The sequence below is a fragment of the Lissotriton helveticus genome, chromosome 6, assembly GCF_964261635.1.
Source record: "Lissotriton helveticus chromosome 6, aLisHel1.1, whole genome shotgun sequence".
Lineage (NCBI taxonomy): Eukaryota > Metazoa > Chordata > Amphibia > Caudata > Salamandridae > Lissotriton > Lissotriton helveticus.
Window position 1 is genome coordinate 961,800,423 of NC_136067.1, and position 19,410 is coordinate 961,819,832.

Below are 19,410 nucleotides of genomic sequence, written 5' to 3' on the forward strand. Positions count from 1 at the left end.
CCTGCAAGCTCAAAGAGAGGATCATCCCAGCTGGCCAGTGGCAACTGGATTTTTCCTGAACTGTGCAGGTGAATTGTGGGAGATTGAGTCCTAGCCCCCCAGAGGCAATCCAAAATTTCAGAACCATTGGCTGGTGCTACTGGACACTTCTTTCCCCAAAGGAACCAAAAAGGAACATGATCTGAAAAGTTGGAAACTTTCTACAAAGTTTTCCTGAGAAGTTCCAGGAGGAGACCCGCTCAACATTGTGAGTCAACCCGCAGACGCCGACTCGCAAATTGGCCTGACCGGGCGGGTTTATCCCATTAAAATCTCCCGAGCTACTCGCCATCTATGTCAAGGACAAAGACTGGCAGAGACTCACTGAGGCATCACTCTGTGACAGGCCACCGTCATTGACTCGAACTTCAGATCTGAGAAGCCAGAGGACCCACTGACGAGCCCGTCGATGAGGGAAAAGCCCCAACAAAAAGACCAAGGGACAGATTCGTATGTTGTTCGGAAGGCCTCCGAATCATATTTGGCATTCCCGGATCCGATCCGTAGCCCTTGTTTCCGACCGAATCTAACACAGGTCTTAACGACCAAGTACGAGGCAAAGATCTCAAACGAGTCAACCGACTCATGCCGCTCAATGGAGCCGATTTCTGACTGAGCGAGTACCATACATGATTCAGACTGCCGCTTCACCTCGGTCTCAGCAAGACAAAACAGCCGTCAGAATCGTAATTCGGAGGGCCGTTTCAGGCCCCCCTTCACCCGGAATCCTCCGAATATGTCACAGGGGTATGCCCATGGGTCCCCCTGATCCAGGCATCCACAGTGTGGTGGCCGCCACAGGGTGTACGTTTTTTCTCACCAACCCCTTTTTGCTATGGGACCCTGTGTATGCATCTGTACACAGTCTCCCATAGAGTTCAATGGGATTCCAAGCGAACAGAGTCCGTAAGCATACAGTTGCATCGTACTCACTCGTTCGGACTCCCGAAGCACGTTTCGCTTGGAAAGTCCTCCGGATCTGAGTCGTACGGAGGGCTTTCCTAGCGAGATCAGACTCAGGCACTAAGTCTGAAGGTACACTTTTGATGGGGACCTAGCAATCATCCTATCCGACCTGGGCTTCATTGTGGTTGGCCTAAAACTTTGACTTAGTCCCAGTTCACCCTGACAAGATAGCAGTGAGTGGTGCTTTAAGCTTTTTGGTGCTAGAATGCACGATATTTGATTTCATCTTTAAAAATCCATATCTCTGGTTCCCCGCATTGAATTTTTCTCGTTTTGGTGTCATTTTGAAGATAAAAAATATTCTCCCTTTGTATGAATTATTGTTACATTTTTATTGTGTTGTGTCTTTTACATATTTACTGTTTTGGTGATATTAAATGCTTTATACATACCTGACTCCTAAGTTAAGCCTGACTTCTTGCTTGCCAAGCTACTAAGGGTTGAGCAAGGATTAATTTATTGAGACTTGACTGGACCTATTATTGATTGTGGTATTATAACTAGCTGAAGGTGAATACCCCCACCCACTAATAATGCATTTCCCCACAACCATTGAATTAAGAAGCCTTAAGAACAACCTTGATGACACAAACAGGGGAAAGTAACATTGAAAACTGCCCTCAGCTCATTACTTGTCCAGGATATACTTATCTGGTTTTACATTACCCACAAGCAAGTGGCTAAATTCCACCCATGATGAACAGCTATTTCAGCAACCTGAACATATATCAAGCACAAGGAATAGATTACAAAATTGTCCATGGACTTCTAACCAAGAGAGGCCTCTACACTATCTGATATCAGTATGTGTATTTTTCTACGTCACAGACTGACTTGCCAAAGGGTCATGAGTCTATCAGTAAATTAGAAGAACCAGAAATGGTCAGGGTTTCTCAAAAGTGCCAAGGTGTTTGTAGCAATGCTTATCCATTTTTCTAAAAAGTAATAATTTATTTAATATTTTTTTGGCTTAATTCTGTATTGAGGTACATATTCATCTCAACACTGCTTCTGGAGCTGCAATCATAAGTTTGGGTGCAGTGTATCTTAGAGGTCTATTGACTCGGATACTAGCACAGGAGATAGTACCAGTTTTTCTTGACTACGAGGATGAAGGCCCTATACTAATAGCTCCTGTTAGCCCTTCTCAGCCTTAGGGCTGTCTTCCCAAAACTTTAGCCTCGCCTCCTCCATTTTGCTGAACTTGGTTTTGTTGGCCTTAGTACTCTGTACACTTTATCATTGCTAACCAGTGCTAATGTGCGGGTGTTCACTCCCCTGAAATATGGTTCAATTGGCTTATACCAAATTGGCATATTTAATTTACTTACAAGTCCCTTGTAGAGTGGTCTACCATATGCCCCGGACCTCTAACCTAGAAGCTACCAGTGGGCCTGAAGCACTTATTGGAACAACCCACTTGAGTAGCACCTTAAAACATGCACAAGGCCTGCCAATGCAGCTTGAATGCATTTGTAAACTGCCATGTCTACTTGGCATAAAATAATCCCCTGCCAAGCCATAAAATTATATTTTATAGCGTATATGTCACCCCCAAGGTAGGCCCTAAGTAGCTCATAAGCCAGGGTGCTATTTAATTAAGAGGGTGGACATGTACTTTTCAGTTTTACATGCCCTGGTAGTGAAAAACTCCTAAATGTGTTTTTCTCTACTATGAGGCCTTCCCATAGAATAACATTGGCAAATCGTTATTATACTTAATATGCTATAATTTCCAATTGGACGCAGGCATCTATCTTATGTTTGTTGTCTTTGGAATTGTAATGAAAAATCCTATTTAATGGTAAAGTCTGTTTCTTTACTACAAATTTGAAAATGACACTTTTAGAAAGTTGGAATTTTTCTGTCCTTAGCCCTTTTGTCAGTAGCCTGTTTTAGATCACATGACTGGGTATAACTGACAATTAGACTTTGTGAATTCATCCCAGACAGTCACAACTAGAGGGATTAGATGTGCCTGGATCAGATGTCTGCTGGCAAGATGGCAGGATGGACCTGAGAATGGCTCCACTTGCAACTGAAGAGGGAGTGCTCTGCCTTCACACAAAGGACCTATCACCTCCACATTGTCACTGTAGGCAGCGTGGATCCAGGTCAGGGGGTAAGGAAATTCCATGTGTGTCAGAGCCACTGTCTAGAAGCTTCTCCCACCATACAGAAGGAGGGCACACATGAATGAAAATAGGGCCTCAGACACCAACACTTCAGTACACTTCTGGACCTGTGGATACTCTGCAGGAAGAAGGACTGCTGTGCTGCTGAAAGGACTGCCGACCTGTGGCTGCCCTGCTGCCCTCTTGCCTGGCGAAGAAGGACTGGACTTGCAATTTGAACCCAAGACTACCAGAGTGACTCCTATAGGCTAGTTCGGTGGCAATGTGATGTGCCCCTCAGACACAAATGGGGCCCCTTCACCTTTGACCCACACCGGAACCCAGCCTGACTGATTCTTGGCACTCCAAGTGGAAGCCATTAGTCCTGAACCCTTGGAAGTAGAGCTGAAGGTGACCAGATAGTTAAAGTCCAAAATGGGGACTTGAAATGTATTTCACTAGACACTGCTCTGACAACCAGGAGGAGACTGAGACCAACCTGCTTACCTATCCGCCTGAGATGCATTGCCAGTTAAATTGACTTCGAGACTTGGCTTCTCTGCAGCAGAAAATCCTGGTCAGTGGTCTCCACCAAAAGGATATCTGGCCTTGTGGAATTGTCTTTGGCCACAGCCCTCTGCCTCATTCCACTGGAGCGTTTCAACTTTCAGTTCAGAGACAAAGTTTGAATGTAGAAATCTTCAACGTGGCTTCGACTCAATCTATCTGATGATGTTTCTCCCTCCTCGATCACCACGCCCAGCCCTTCTCCACTGAACTTTACCTTCTCCGAACATTTTTCTCAGAAGATCTGTAGGTAAGAGCTGTCTGGCCTAATCCACTTCTTGTATCCGAAAAACACTCCATCACGGTCGGCCATATTTTTCGACTATGACCCCGTTGCATGCGACCAGATGTCTGCGGTTGGCTCTTTGATCTTTTAGGGACAAGTCATTACCAAAACTTTTAGAAATCATAACTCTGGTTCTACTGATTGGATTTATGTTGTGTTGGTATTAAATATTGTATTACGATGTACTCTATTCTAAATTGGTATGGGGTTTTTCTTGTGTTTTGTTTTTACTTTATTACTGTTTTGTGCTGCAGAAATACTTTACACATTGCCTCTAAGTTAAGCCTGACTGCTTTTTGTGCCAAGCTACCCAGGATTAAGCACAGGTTAATTTAGTTGCTGTTTATGGTTCACCCTGCAAGGGACTGTGGCTGTTGCTTGACCAGGACTACATTCCCAGTCAACCAACAACACAATTTCTCACACCTCCACTCACCATTAAGTGGTTTTTGAGGGTGTTTCCCTTCCTTGTTTATCCTGTGGAAGACCTGGTTCCAAAGCATACATGGGTCAGAACATTGACAATTAAATAAGTTATAAGCTTAATGCAGATTGATTGTTAGAGGGCTAAACAAGGAATTGACAACTTGCTCTGTGTGACAATCTTTGTATATAACTGTTCATAGGGTGTTATTAATGAAATATATGTTGTGCAGTTGTCTTCTGCTGTGACCTCACTTTCATGAGCACTGCACCGATCTCACTTTGTGGAGCACCCATATACATAATATTGCTGTCTTAGAATTCTTAAATATTATTTTTTATTGCGGCTAAGTGGTATTTTGTTGTAAGTCACTACTTAACCTTTTTAAGGGGGATTTTTTTGACCCCTTAGCAAAAAGCTGGTTTTCCAAAAACTTAAAATGTTTCCAATAGAATAATTTCTGAATGTTATCTATACTAATTCCAGATTCTGAAGGTTACCCGGTCAAGTCTGTTTATTTAACTATCTAACTAACCCAGTGCTTTTATGAGCAGCACAAGGTCCTTACGTGTATGAAATGCAAATAAATCGATGCATCTTTCACAACCATGTCAGTCTGGAGGAGTGCATAATCAAATTCTGTGCTTCCTTTGAGGTTGTCACATAGCCGGTCAGCGGGGATGATGCTTCTATGAGCAATAGTATTGCACCAATGTAAATGTTGAAGTCTGAGTAGCATGGGCAGGAACAAGCACTTCAAGAAAGCCAGGGTCATGAGGTTGCATGAGGTCATGAGGTTAATTTGGATTAAAAAAAATGTTGTGTTGAGCAAAATATTACATCCTATAACCATGTATTTCACCCTCCCTGTACCACAGCAAGAATGTCACATAGTTCACTTAACCAAATACTCTAATTTTGCAGTCAGAGAGGGTAAACACCTGTCTCCACCTTAAAAGAACTAGCATCAGTTTGTCAGAAGACATAGCCTGACATGTCCCCCCTGTTTTTAAAGGACAGCATATGTGACAAGATAAAAACTATATTTAAAGTCATCTTTACGGCTCATTCAATTCTGGCTACAGCACCCCAAGCACCCCTACTTTCAGCGCCTATGCCCAGGGGTTACACATGCTGCAAGATGACTGCATAACAATCTCGAGATTGAAAGAGTGTTTAAAACATGTCTGTTGTGTTTCCTTTGCTCTTCAATAGGCATGCTGAGACTTCTACATCATGTGATTGACCTCTGCTCCCAGTCTAGGATCCAGACCCCTTTCACTTCTGAACTCAGGTATCCACTTGTCCTCTACGGGGTTGTCTTCGACCTTCAGTTCCAGATCCACTAGACCTAAAAAAAGGGGGGGGGGAACAGAGTAGTCCCAGCTTTAAAAAATAAAGTAATGCAAATTAACACCTTTGTTCGGAAACTCAGAGAGAAAAGAAGATGGGAAACCCCAGTGGAAATGTAAAATAGAAAGGCAGGAAATGGGTGCAGTAGTCTCAGGGTTACCCTATTGTCTGCCACAATGACCTTATATGCCTTAATCGACATTAACAGCTATTAACTGTCTAGCCCCCTCCAAGAGGGTTTCATTGCCTGTGCTGGCTGTAGCTGCAGAGCAAATAACAGGGGTTAATTCTCCAGTAGAATTCAACAACACTTCACATGCATGCTGCAGCCACGAGTTCGCCATGAAAAATTACATTAGACGACCAAGAATGGCTGATGTCACTTCCTGTACTGTCATCGCGAGCTACAGATAATGTGGCGTCACTTCTGCTACCGCTGTCATTTTGTTGTAAAATTGTTAGTTTAATGTGACAAGCTGTTGTGAAGTCCTGGACTAGTTCTCCTACTGGTTGTTTATATGCATCAGTACATGAACATTTGCTTTTAAATACATATTGCTCACACGCTCTCATAAGTATTGATCAGTGGCCTATTTTGATGGAAATGAAAGGAAGCCTGTGTTCTTGTGAAGAAATGGACATTCTTCACGCTTACCTAGTATCCTGCTACGGAAAGTGGTAGTGACCAATTTACTGGTGTATTTGACCCTCCTGCTCCCTCTCTTCTCACTCACTGTCAAATGGATTCTACCCCTCCCTCTCTGCTACCTCCGTGGCTTGCAGCACACTAATTCCAGAATACAGAAAGGCCCCAGCTATTCATTTATCAACTTGAGTGGAAGGAGGAAAAAAAGGCAAAGCTTGATTAAGAACTGGTGCAAGGCAGGAAGAACTAGATGAAACTGCTGCAGATGGAAATGATATGGGTCTGATTGCATCAAACTATGCACAGTTTAATGAGTATGGGAGAAGGCCTATTTTCTGCCTTGGATCCCTTCCAAAAAGAAAGAAAGGCTGCATCAAGATAAAGCCCACTTTTAAAAGGCGCCTCATTACGGGGCTGATCAGCATTTGCAATTTATTTTTCTCTCTATCTGTAAGCCGCGGCGCTCCCAAGCCAGCTCCCTTTTGCAGAGATTAGTCGGTAGGCACATACGTATTGTTGACACACACCTCAGGACTTTGCATACTTAACACGGCAATTGTGATCCTCCGTGACTTGGATTTGAAATTTGCAAAAATATACTGATGCAAAGCCACAGTTTATCTGCAGCTGCTCCAACACTGATGACTTTTGCTTTTTTTTTTAAGCTGTAGGAAAATTGTTAGTCAGTAGCTATGAATATTTTACACTGTTGTCTCCAAGTATGAGGCTGTTAAATATTTCTGATTGTATTCATGAACTGTGTGGCTTGTATTTCTTTTGAAAATGTTATTAAATTCACCTTCTGTTGACCTTTGCAGTCCCTCCCCCCCTCTAAGCCGCTCTGCCTTCATCGCACAATGTAAACGTTCTATAGTACTTTTCTGCTCAGCTTTTCCATTACCTTTCTGCTGCCCTTGTCCCTGTGTAGTCTTCTGACCTTCGCTGCTGCGGCTCTAGGAAAGCGATATCCCAATCGATCGGATTCTCCTTAGTCAATAAGTGCAAAGATTGTCACAGAACTCAAGAAAACTTCCCTACGTTCTCAAACAAGTAAACCCTTGCAGAATGTGAGAGCAAGAGCGAGAAACACAAATAAGGGAGCCAATGAGATTTTAGAAACAACCTGTTTGAGAGAATGGTAGTCATTTGTGTTGACATTTTTTATTAAATTTTTGTAGGTGAAAATACAGGAATACGTACATATGTAAATAGATAATAAAAGAAGATATTGATAAATGAATCATAGTACAGGTATGGCAATAATGTAATTATACATAGGATATAATGGGTGTGGAGAGGTAAAAATATCAAATAATCTGTAAGTTATAAAGCAAATAAATGAAAGGAAAAGAGGAAATAAAATAAAATAAAATAAAATAAAAGGAACCCAGACTAACAAAGGAAAGGAGAAAGGAGATGGGACTAAGACATAAGGAGAGGATTAAGGAGCAGAAAAGTCATTAGGAGGAAGAAAATAAAGCAGCATAGGTCTTAAAGGCATACAAAATAAACGATGTATAGTGGAGAAAACGTTGTAGACCTTCGAGTTGAGAGGCACACTTAAACTTTGTACAGTTGGGTCACAACGAACTAAAGATATTTTCATCACAGATCATACATCTCTACAATGCTTCATGATAAGGGTATCAACTTGCCACAATGCACTGCTCATGTTAGCCCTTGAGTTGAGGATTTTGTTTTCAGCAATGGAGTGGGGTAGGTTATTGTTAACTGGGAATACATGACACCATGGCCTGATTAAGAGGTGGGCGTTATATTACTATCTCTGTGGAAACGGCTTCTGACACAGAGATAGTAATTCTAAGTAATTCAGGAGTTACCGTAAACCGAATAATCTTCTCTTGGAAAATTTGGAGGATCAACCCAGCTGAAATTTACAGACTGAAAGCTGCAGTAAATTTAAAGTTACATGCAGAATTCAGGGATGAAATACGATTCAGTGACTAACTCCTCATTTTCAAGAGGAAAACTTAGAGTTTGAAACATTTACCACACCTTGCTAGTACCACCCCCTGGAAATACGTAATTTATCTTGTGTTGTACAATCCTTACCATTTCCCCTCACCACCCGATCAGGGCCAAAGTATCAAACTTGGACTGTTTTACTTGTGTTCCTATGTCTCTGACTATGGAGTTCCATTGTCGTCTGCAATATCACATTTTGAGATTGTATAATTCCATAATTATGGTGACGACATAAGCTTGAGCTGAATCAGTTAACCAGAATCATGGAAGCAAATATGAACTTCATTAAATTACTCAAGCTGACAAGTAGATGTATATAGCCACAATTAAAATAGGTCTGCCAAACTATAGATTATGGGGGTGTTAACATTTAATCTGACTTTCATCAGTGGACTTCAGCCCTCCCTCAGTGCATGTTGTTAAGACCATGGATGCCTTTTGATTGTAATGTAAACCTAAAAAACAATTTCTCCATTAATTCTTGATCGTTTTATTTGCATGAACCCTGACATTTCTTGTGATTTGGGGTGTGGGGTCTCTTGTGGAGTTCTAGGGGCTGGTGGAGTTTGTCCAGGGTCTGCTTCTACCCTGCAGTCGAGTGATGGCCTTAGCAAAGAAGGTCTGCTTCCTTTTCCTCCACCATATTCCTATGGAAGCATAAAAGATAGATTACTATATTTACAGTCAACTTGCTACAGTCATAATAATCTATGGCGCTTGAGGACTTTTTCTTAGACTCCCCTTCATAGGTATAAAGATTTTTATTACTACAGTGAGATTAACTCCATAGACATAATAGATAGAATAGATAGGCTTCTATTGCCGAAGCGGATTCACTATAGGCATAATGAGCATGCCATAATGCCATTAGATCTGTGAGAGAGGCAGGAGATCACAGAAATGTGCACGAGGACCTGCTCTCCCCTGCAAGGATTTAAAAACATGCTCTGTCTCTTGAGTTCCAGACCTCCTGTGCAGGGCATTTTGTTTTTTAGAAAGATTAAGCTTAGACTGTCTGTGGGGTATTGTTCTCCCCCAAAGTGTCTGTGTGTGTATTTTTTTTAAACACTCCCATTCCCTTCCTGTCACAAAATGAAGAATTTGGGTAGGGGCCTGGAACCCAAACAGAAGTTCAAGCAGGTTTTCTGAGATTCGTGGAACACACAATAAATGTCAGGTTTGGTGCCCATATATTTTCAGGAACATCCACATGTGTTTCTGCTCCTCCTTATGAATTAGTTTTGTCCAAAGTACTACCTATTTCAATTGGAAGCGCTGAGGCACATTTTTTGATTCTTAACGTTCTTTTTGAAGATGTGAGTCATCAAATCCATAGTCTTACAAAATCCCAACCATGTAAATAATTGACATATATTATAACAAAATAGCTATCAGCTGATCTACAGTTGGTGCAGAATGTGGCACATAGACAGTTGATGTCTCACAAATAAAGTATGCACATTTCAAGGCACTACATGATTTGGATGCTGATTGCAGAAGTTCTTACAGGGTTAAAGTTGAGTGCCTAGTACAGTGTATCCACACAGTCATGTTCCATCAATTCCGACAGACAAGTTTTGTCATTATGCCCATCAAGATCCTTGAGGTCTGCAAAAACATTTCAATTAGTCACACCCAGAAATTGCAAGAAATGTATGCGGGCTGTCTCTCTCTCTGGTCAACCCTTAACATTGATTCTAAAAAGATGGGCAAGTGAAATGGCCACAACTGGGTGGGCTGGGTTGGGCAAGAGAGGCTTTCTTTGAGGAAGTGTTTTTGACCATCAGGACTCTGTGTGGTGTGACATTTCTGAAATGAGGGACAAAATGCGCACCAGTACTTACCTACTTGGGAAGTAGTGACACACATCAGCCAGAACTCATAAGGTTGATGGAGCACTAATAAAATTTTAGAGAATCCAGACAAAAGGCTTAAAGACATCATTGAGCTGCATCCGAAACATCCCACTTGTCGAGGAAAGAGGTTGCAAGGCAACATGCCACGCTCATATAGCTACAAAAAACACCACTGGGTTTGGGCTCCCAACAGTAAGGCCAAGCCACTGGCCAATATTAAACTGAACAACTGCCAATACTGTTACCTCAGATTCATCTATATTCAAACCACTATCTTGGAATTCAACACAACATGGGTCCAAGACTCATAGTTCAGTCTGAATTAATCTTTTTGTTTTATTTGCATTTATCAACACATTGATTTATTTAATTTCACCAAGTTTTCATTTTTTAGCATCTAGATCACAAATACAAAATCTTACATTTGATAAAAGAATCAACTCACATATTCTAAATCATTCCATACAAACTATCACTCACCCTTGTCAAACATTCACACACATCACTCTTACATTCACAGCACCAAATATTTATTTACAATTCATTTCTGGTTTGTCTTTTTACAATTTTTCAAAAACCATAGCAACCAATTAAACAATAGTATTATCTACTTTTCATCAATTTGGAGCTTTATTTATGTTTTTAACGTTCTTATGGCTCAACAAAAAATTGGTCTACGCGTTTCGAACCCCTACTTGCTGTGGAGTTCTCATCAGGACCCAAAGGCTGTAAAAAGAGAACAGAAACCTTCTTTAAACCTCTTGCTCCTTGGCAAAATGCAGTTGCTCTCCACTTTAAACTTCATATCTGCCTCTTACCTTTTACAATACAAGCCTGACTTTATTTACCCGACGCTGAACACTGAAATAAAAACGGGTAAAAAACATAATCACCACTTGGAACAGTCTAATCAAAGGCTCCACAACCGTCATTACTTGTCAAGTAATATACTTACATCAAACACACCCATACAAAACGCTTCGGTGTCTCTACGTGATACGGAGTACCTAAGGAATAAATGCGCGGTCATTAGCACAGCTATGCTTGTTACAAACACGCTTGGAGAAAGGCTACACAGTGCACTAATTTGGGACTTACTAGTTTCATTTTTGATGTTCCCTCTAACATGATCAACAGATGCAGGCGCTCGGCACAGACCTGTATTACAATAGAAGCTTTTAAGTTTTTAAGTGATGTTCTAATTGTCATGAATTCCTTAATTATTGAAAACAGCAAAAAACGGGACTCGGTTACCTCTGCGCGCCACTTTCAATGCGGATCGAAATAAACGCCGTCTCCTTCAATCGCAATCTACGGAAGCCTGCGGGGTTGCAGATGTTTATCGTACTTCTTTCCTGGTATGGAGGAGCATGGGAAATGTAGTATTGAGCCTGATTGGTCAAGAGTTTCTCATTTGCTTTTTCATCTATCTACAATGCTCGATGCCACCTTTGTAGATATGTCTTTGTCATGAAAAATCCCGTGTTTTTTATCAAACCACTGTTGAATACAGGGGAACCCTACTCACAGAGATCCAGGGTATTCATTTTATGCTTGGAGACAGCGGTTCTAATGAAAATGATAACTAATATTTCAAATAATATACATGCACAATGGCGATACATTTGTAAGGGACAAAGATAATGTTAGTGGACAAAATGAGTTCTCTACACAGCTAGATCTGATAGTTATTTATATAAACACAATAGAAGTATAAATCACTTTCTTAAATTCAAAAAGCAATATACTTTGTGCAGTGAATCCCCAAGTGAGACATGGAACCATAAATGAATATATACAGTGAATTGGGTTGCAAAAAGGTTTCCATATGTACAAGAAGTGACCATTCAGTTATGTATGGCAACAGCCTGAATTTATGGTAACACTAGCTGTTTAAAGGTCCTTTCTGTACTGGTGTCGATGATGTTTCAACCCTCTACCGGATGTGGGGTATCCTCAGGACGTATGGGAAGGTAAGTACCTGGATTTCAAAGAGCGCAGCCTACGTGAAGTGGTGGGGTCCCGTATGTGGTGAAGCTAAGGAAAAGTGAACTCACGTGAGTACCCGGCCGGGTGCTGGGTTGAAACGTCGTCGACACCAGTACAGAAAGGACCTTTAAACAGCCTGTGTTACCATACAATCCGGCTGTTACCATACATAGAAAAAACACAAAAACTGTCACTGGTCTAACCTATAACAGGGACGAAACAGAAAGACTATGTGTCTACCTGCGATGTGTGTGTTAAAGAAAGGAAATGAATCCCATCAGCCCACCCAATTGGCAGAGCATCATCATCTGGGATTGCTATGGACAATGGTCCGGATCAGGAGACACACTTGTTAATATTGTGTGTTGCTCACCAATCTTTCAGAACCATCAGTGATGGATCGTGCCAGATAAGCCAATCGTGATTGTAGTGGTGTGGGATGTTGGTTGCAGTGAAAAAATGTGAAAACAAGAATCAAAAGTGCAAGGTAAAATTGGCTACCATGATAAAACAAGGAATTTTATTAGGGAGACTATCACGGTGTCAAGGTTAAAAAGGAGTGTATGACAGTTTGAGATTATAACTGTCAATCAATAGATAGAATTTGGTCAACATGTTTCTGCCATTGTAGGTCAATCTTACCTACCCGGCTTTCATAAGGACCTTATATACACTACTGCAAACAAGGTGTCAAACAAAATAATACATTTATTTGCACATACCATATGATGCCAAGCACCCTACCATACGTGGAGATGCTCCTACGTGGGATGTCTGGTTCACAGATAGTTAGGATTCTTTCCTGAAAAGTGAAATACACAAACATACGTACATATAACCAACAGGTAAGGCATAGTCATATTCATACCATACGTCACATGTTACACAATGCTAAACAGTCAACCTTCAAAGAGATAGTTATGTCATTACTCGAAGGATTTTTTGCTTTACTCACCCAATAAATCTTGGGAGTAAACCTCACCTCTCCTGGACACTGCTCAGGGAAATGGAGGCCCGCTCTATATTAGTGGAAAAATGAACACTACATGTATGGGGTTCCTAATTAGGTTCCACCAGAACTTTCTTTCCACTAAATATTCATTTTAATTGAAAACCTTGGTATTTATTTCTAAAATCAACAGAGAGGCAGCACCTTCTAAGGCTGTCATAAGGAAAAAAGACGACGTTTGTTTAATGCACAGGGTCTTTGCGCAAGCCCGGTACAATGTTACCCTCAGAAGGCAGCAAAAAACGGAAAAAGGAAAATGCCATAACCGAGTCCTACACAGGAACGTCTGGTTCAAATTATAAGTAAGGCTACCTGAAAACATTTTTTGGGAATTTATTAGAAACTTTTTCTGTGGTCAAGGCATTTAAGGCATGAATTACAATGGCACTGTTCATAAGAAAGTCTTTATAAAAAATAATAATAACGAATACCAAAGAAACGGAGAGAAGTCCTATCTGCGCCTTTCCTTACCTATCCGTCGGTACCTCTGGCCTAGTCCTAAGCCAAGGGGTAGGTACTGACGTGTTGAGATGACCCGCTATTTAACTGCAGCGTACCCAATCAGGCAGCCGCAGAATAACAAATAGGAGTCGGACCGCAGAGGGCCCTGTATTCTATGAATTGCAAAACTCTCCGTAGAGCTCAAACACTGCGCCGCACCAGAGTGGAGCCCACAAGCCGACAAACCAAAAGCAAAAGTGACCAGCATCTCCTCTCTGCGCACATGCGCAGAAGCCGGGCCGCCCGTCCATGCCAAAAATAATGTTGTAAATGGGACTCATCACTGTACTAATGAGAGCTGGAAATAGAATCTCTTATCCTAATATAGTCCGATTTAAGAATGGTATTCGGATGGCGACAACTTATGTGTACCTAGAACTATGAGACAAATGTTAGAACACTAAATACTGGTGGCAGTTATGGCAAGACTGCCTACAGTAAGCAAAGGCACATAGATGTCAAAATTAACAACAACTGCTTGGTAGAATGTCGCTATATGATGGAATCCGACACTATAACAATGTCAGAAAAAAATCTCAAAGGACAAAAATTGTCACAGTGAGCCCATGTTCTATGGAGGGTTCACTTATCCATATAAAACTGCCCCATGTTTAGTCATATATAAAAGGAACACAAATGAAGTCCATTCATAAAGATGTGTGTAGAACATATGGGATAGATGTAAAGTCCAGGCTAGATTGATACCTACGGGATATCGTCATTGAGTCCCTCTGTATCACTCCTCAGTTTATATATCCACTTTTGTTCTCAGAGGAAGAGGTATAGTGAGATGTCTCGCACGTGGGGGGGCACAAACAGCTGTTCCAAAACAGTCCAACTCATTTCCTCTGCTTTATGTTTCATTTGTAGGAAATGATTGGTCAGTCTGGTAGCCTGTTTGTTACACCGAATGGTGCTCTTGTGCTGGTTTATTCGTAATTTAATTTTTCTGGTGGTCATCCCTACGTAACGCAGGGAACACGGGCAGGTGATCATGTATATAACTTTCTCACTGTTACAATTGGTGTGATTCTTAAGGACCCATGGTCTTCGGGTCCCTATATCAATGGTTAAGGTCTTCTTCGTTTGTGGACAAGCAGTACATAGGCCACATGGATAATGGCCTTGTACCGGTGGCAAGTTCCACAGAGTGATGACAAGTGAACTTTCATGTCTCCCTTGTCTTGGTCGAGTGTGAACCAGACTATCCCTTAGGCTAAGACTCCTCTTAAATGAAAAAAGTGGAGTAGAGATGGTAGAGCCAGCAGTGTTCAGGATCTTCCAATTTTTTCTTATAGTTTTCTGTACCCTGTTAGACAGAGTGCTAAACGTAGTCACAAATGTCAATCTGTCCAGTGGTGGTTTCTCAACACGAGGGCACAGTAGGGCTTCTCGATTGTTGTTGGAGGCTCGCTTGTGTGCTCGCTTGATCATGCGTCACGGATAATCATGCTCCTGCAATTTCTGTGCCAGGTCTGTTGCATATGCTTTAAAATCTGCATTATCGGAGCAGTTTCTGCGAACCCTCAGAAATTGTCCCACAGGCAAGTTTTCACGCAGGGCATTGGGATGGTGGCTAGTGAAGGTCAACAAAGAGTTTCGTGCCATGGGTTTCCGGTATAATCTGCTTCCTAATTTACCATCAACCGGAAAGATAGTAATGTCCAGGAAGGGGAGTGCCTTCTTATCATATTCAACAGTAAACTTTAGATAAGGGTTTTGGTTATTTAACCAAAACTGGAATTCTACGATCGTTTCTTGTTCACCCCGCCTGTTAGGACACGGATCATGGCATAGCACTAACAGCGCTGGTCCCGCCATACCCGAACTACAATCCCCACACTAACCCCGGCGGGAACTACATCTCCCGTCATGCTGCGCGCGGCGCATGCGCGAGGCGGGCACACGGAAGGAACAGTTTAAAGACGGACCGGGAACTGATGGAGGCTGTCGGATATTTCGAATCCGCCGTGAAGTCCGTGATTCGTTTTCAGGTGAGCGGTCCCTCGGGAGAGGTAACTCTCAATCTCTTGTTCCACGCGCTTGAAGCACCAGCAAGCCCCAGTCCCCGCTCGAGGGTTCGAGCTACTTCTAGCGCATTGAAGCGCCAGCACGCCCCAGTCCCCGCTCGAGGGTTCGAGCTGAACTTATTGCGCCTTGAAGCGCCAGCACGCCCCAGTCCCCGCTCGAGTGTTCGAGCTGAACTTATTGCGCATTGAAGCGCCAGCACGCCCCAGTCCCCGCTCGAGGGTTCGAGCTGAACTTATTGCGCATTGAAGCGCCAGCACGCCCCAGTCCCCGCTCGAGGGTTCGAGCTGAACTTATTGCGCATTGAAGCGCCAGCACGCCCCAGTCCCCGCTCGAGGGTTCGAGCTGAACTCGTCGCGCATTGAAGCGCCAGCAAGCCCCAGTCCCCGCTCGAGGGTTCGAGCGGTGAAAAGCGCTTTGCTGCGTCTAAGCACACAATCCCTTTTCACAGATATTCGAGTGACAGTAACTCGAGATACGCAGAGCGGCCGTACCAGTTCGAGGGTAATCGAACTGTGTGGCTCTGCCTTTTTTGTTCGCCTTCCACTCTTCTTTTGCCCTCTGTTGGGAGGTGTCAGGACCGGCATCTATGCAGAGGACGAAATAGGGAGCACACACTCCCAAGACCCCTTTTTCAGTTCGAGTGGCATTGTCGGCCATTGCTTAGCACGGTGTCCTCTGTTGGGTGACTGACGGGAACTCAGAGAAGCTCTGACTGTCAAACGCTAACAACCAGAGGACGGTTGGAAGCTCTTATCATCGGCTACTCCCTGCTTCATTGGCCCTTCTGATTTGTTGTACTCGAGTATTCTTTGGTGCTATTAAACCTACTGTGTATCAACACCTTGTGCGTTGTTGCTACTTCTCAACCCCGGGGTACTCAGGGGGTTACATAATATCCGACCTAATCACCTTAATCCACCTCCTGGTTTAGAAAGGAGTATGGCATCCATGGACGACGTATTGGCCGCGTTACTCGACGTCCAAAATGAGCTAGCTGCATCCCGGCAGGAAACCGCGGACCTAAAGGCCAGAATGGACCATGTACAGCGGAATCCCTTCAATGCAGGGGCTCATGGCGCAGGCCCACATGCAGCAGTTGTGGTGGAAATGCCGGTCGCTATACCGTTGGCCACGCCAGAGCGATACAGCGGTGACCCGGCCACAGTACAGGTGTTCATAACGCAGGTGGCCCTGCACTTCTCATGTAAGCCCAAGTCGTTTCCTACGAATCAGGCGAGGGTGGCATTCATGATCTCGTATTTGGCAGGAAACGCGGCTCAATGGGCCGTTCCTTTGGTGAGCAGAGACGACCCGTTGTTGTATGACTGGGAGGCTTTTCAGGAGGAGTTTGTCAAGGTCTTTGACAGAAGAGCCGATTCTTATACAGCGGACCGCGAATTGCTCCAGTTGAAACAGGGCTCCATGGGCCTAGTACATTATTTGAACGCGTTCAGGCGTCTCATAACGGAAACCAAGTGGCCACCGGCCAAACAGACAGAGCTCTATCATCAGGGTCTGAGCGAGGAGTTGAAGGACGTAATCGCACAGATAGACCCCCAACCCACACTTTGTGAGGACCTGATCAGTTTAGCGCTACGCCTTGAGCATAGACTAAGCGAACGCCGTGGTGTGGGGCCGCGAAAAGACAAAACCCTCTCCGCTTCAGGCCACACCGGCGCCAACGACTCGCCGACACCTCCAAGAACTGAACCCATGGATATAGGGGCTGTCAGAGCCAGTCTAACGGCGATAGAGAAAGAATCCCGCAGGAAACAGGGTCTTTGTTTATATTGCGGAAAAAAGGGACACTACGTCCGTGAGTGTCCGGTGAAACCTAGAACAGGACCCTCACGCTCCAGCCGGCTGTCCACCGCGTCGGTGGAAAAGAAGGCGGAAAACTAAAGGGCTCCCGGAATGGAGGGTTAAGGACGGGATACCGGTAAAGGGCGAATGCATACTGGTCCCCACGTCACACCTGAGGAAGCAAGTCTTTGAGTGGTGTCACGAGTCGCCTAGCGCGGGACACTTCGGGCTGGAGAAGACGCTGGACTACGTGTTGCATCGGTTTTGGTGGCCCTCCGTAAGAGCGGATGTGCGAGGGTGGGTTGCTGGATGCCCGGTATGCGCAACCATGAAATCAGACCACAGGCAAACCCAGGGGCTCCTGCGGCCTCTACCAACACCGGTCCGACCCTGGGAACGCATTTCGTTGGATTTCATCGTGGGTTTGCCCATGGATAAAGGGTTCACAGCCATTCTCGTTGTGGTAGATTACCTCACGAAGATGGGACGGTTTATCGCCTGCAAAGGGGTACCCCCAGCGGGACAACTGGCAAGCATCCTACTGAAGGAGGTGGTGCGGGTACATGGCCTGCCCAGTGTGATAGTGTCGGACCGCGGATCCCAGTTCACGGCCCGGTTCTGGAAAACGTGGTGTTCGGCTCTCCACGTGACAACGGCCCTATCCACCAGCTATCACCCACAGACGGACGGCCTGAAGGACTGGACTTTTTAACAGTACCAGCGGTGCCAGGGAACAACACCTATAACCTTCATGGGATACCTGTTTCGGCGCACAAACTACAGAGACACGGGACACTTCCTTCGGCGTCAAAGATTCAAGGTTTATTACTGCAGGGAACACAGAAGTCACGACAAGTACAACACGTGCAACTTGGGGAGACTGCTTCAAATTGGTTCTGTGGATCGCTCCTTTTATACAAAATTAACTCATAGGACAACATGGTACACAAAAGTTTACAACCTGGTTCCCATAATTATCCCTCAGAGGGGTCGCTTTGGTCACTTTGGTACACATAAGGTCCGGAACATAAGTGCGGAAACATTTGGCGGTTCCCAACTGTAAAAACCCATCTTCCCAACATTAGTGAATTCCAATCGGCAGTAAAACAGATCGAAATAAGGACAAAGACAGGTGCAGAGGGAGATGGAGACAGTGGGGAAATCGAAAAGGGTGTAAAAGGGGAGGTATCGGGAAACACGAGATACAGGCATCAAAGGGACGTGCCTAATGAGATGCACGGCTGAGACAATAAACCGGACGGCAAGATGAGCCTCGAGCGGGGCCATCTGCCTTACAGTATCATCCCCCTCATCGTAAAAGATATTTACAAGTACATGTGTCTTCCACAAATATCCTGAGAGTCCCAGGGTGACGAAGCGGACAGTGTCCGTTCGCTGGCTACTTGAGGGCAAGAGACAAAATGGATGCCGTATCTAAGATGGAACCCGTGGGTACAGATGAAAAACTCACATATCAAATGAACGGTTTAAGTTAGCACAGCGAAACTGCGCACACTTACTAAACTCGTCATTTGCGGTTCTTAGATACCAGACTCAACCATATTCGTGCGAATCAAAAACATCACTTAAAATTGTCACGGAACCTCAGACGCTCCTTTTGCCCTCATGTAGGCAAGCACTAGTCGGAATCATATTCGATATTCATCAGACCCTCGAGATGTTGCTGTAGCATAGCTCTGTCCAACCGAGACCCTTTGGTAACAGGTGGCTGTCTCATACACGTTGTAGCACAGAGGCCACATAAGGCAGGACCGCACTGCACGCAAAGGCAACAAGTGAACAGGAACACTACAACGACTCCAATGATCGTCAGAATTTT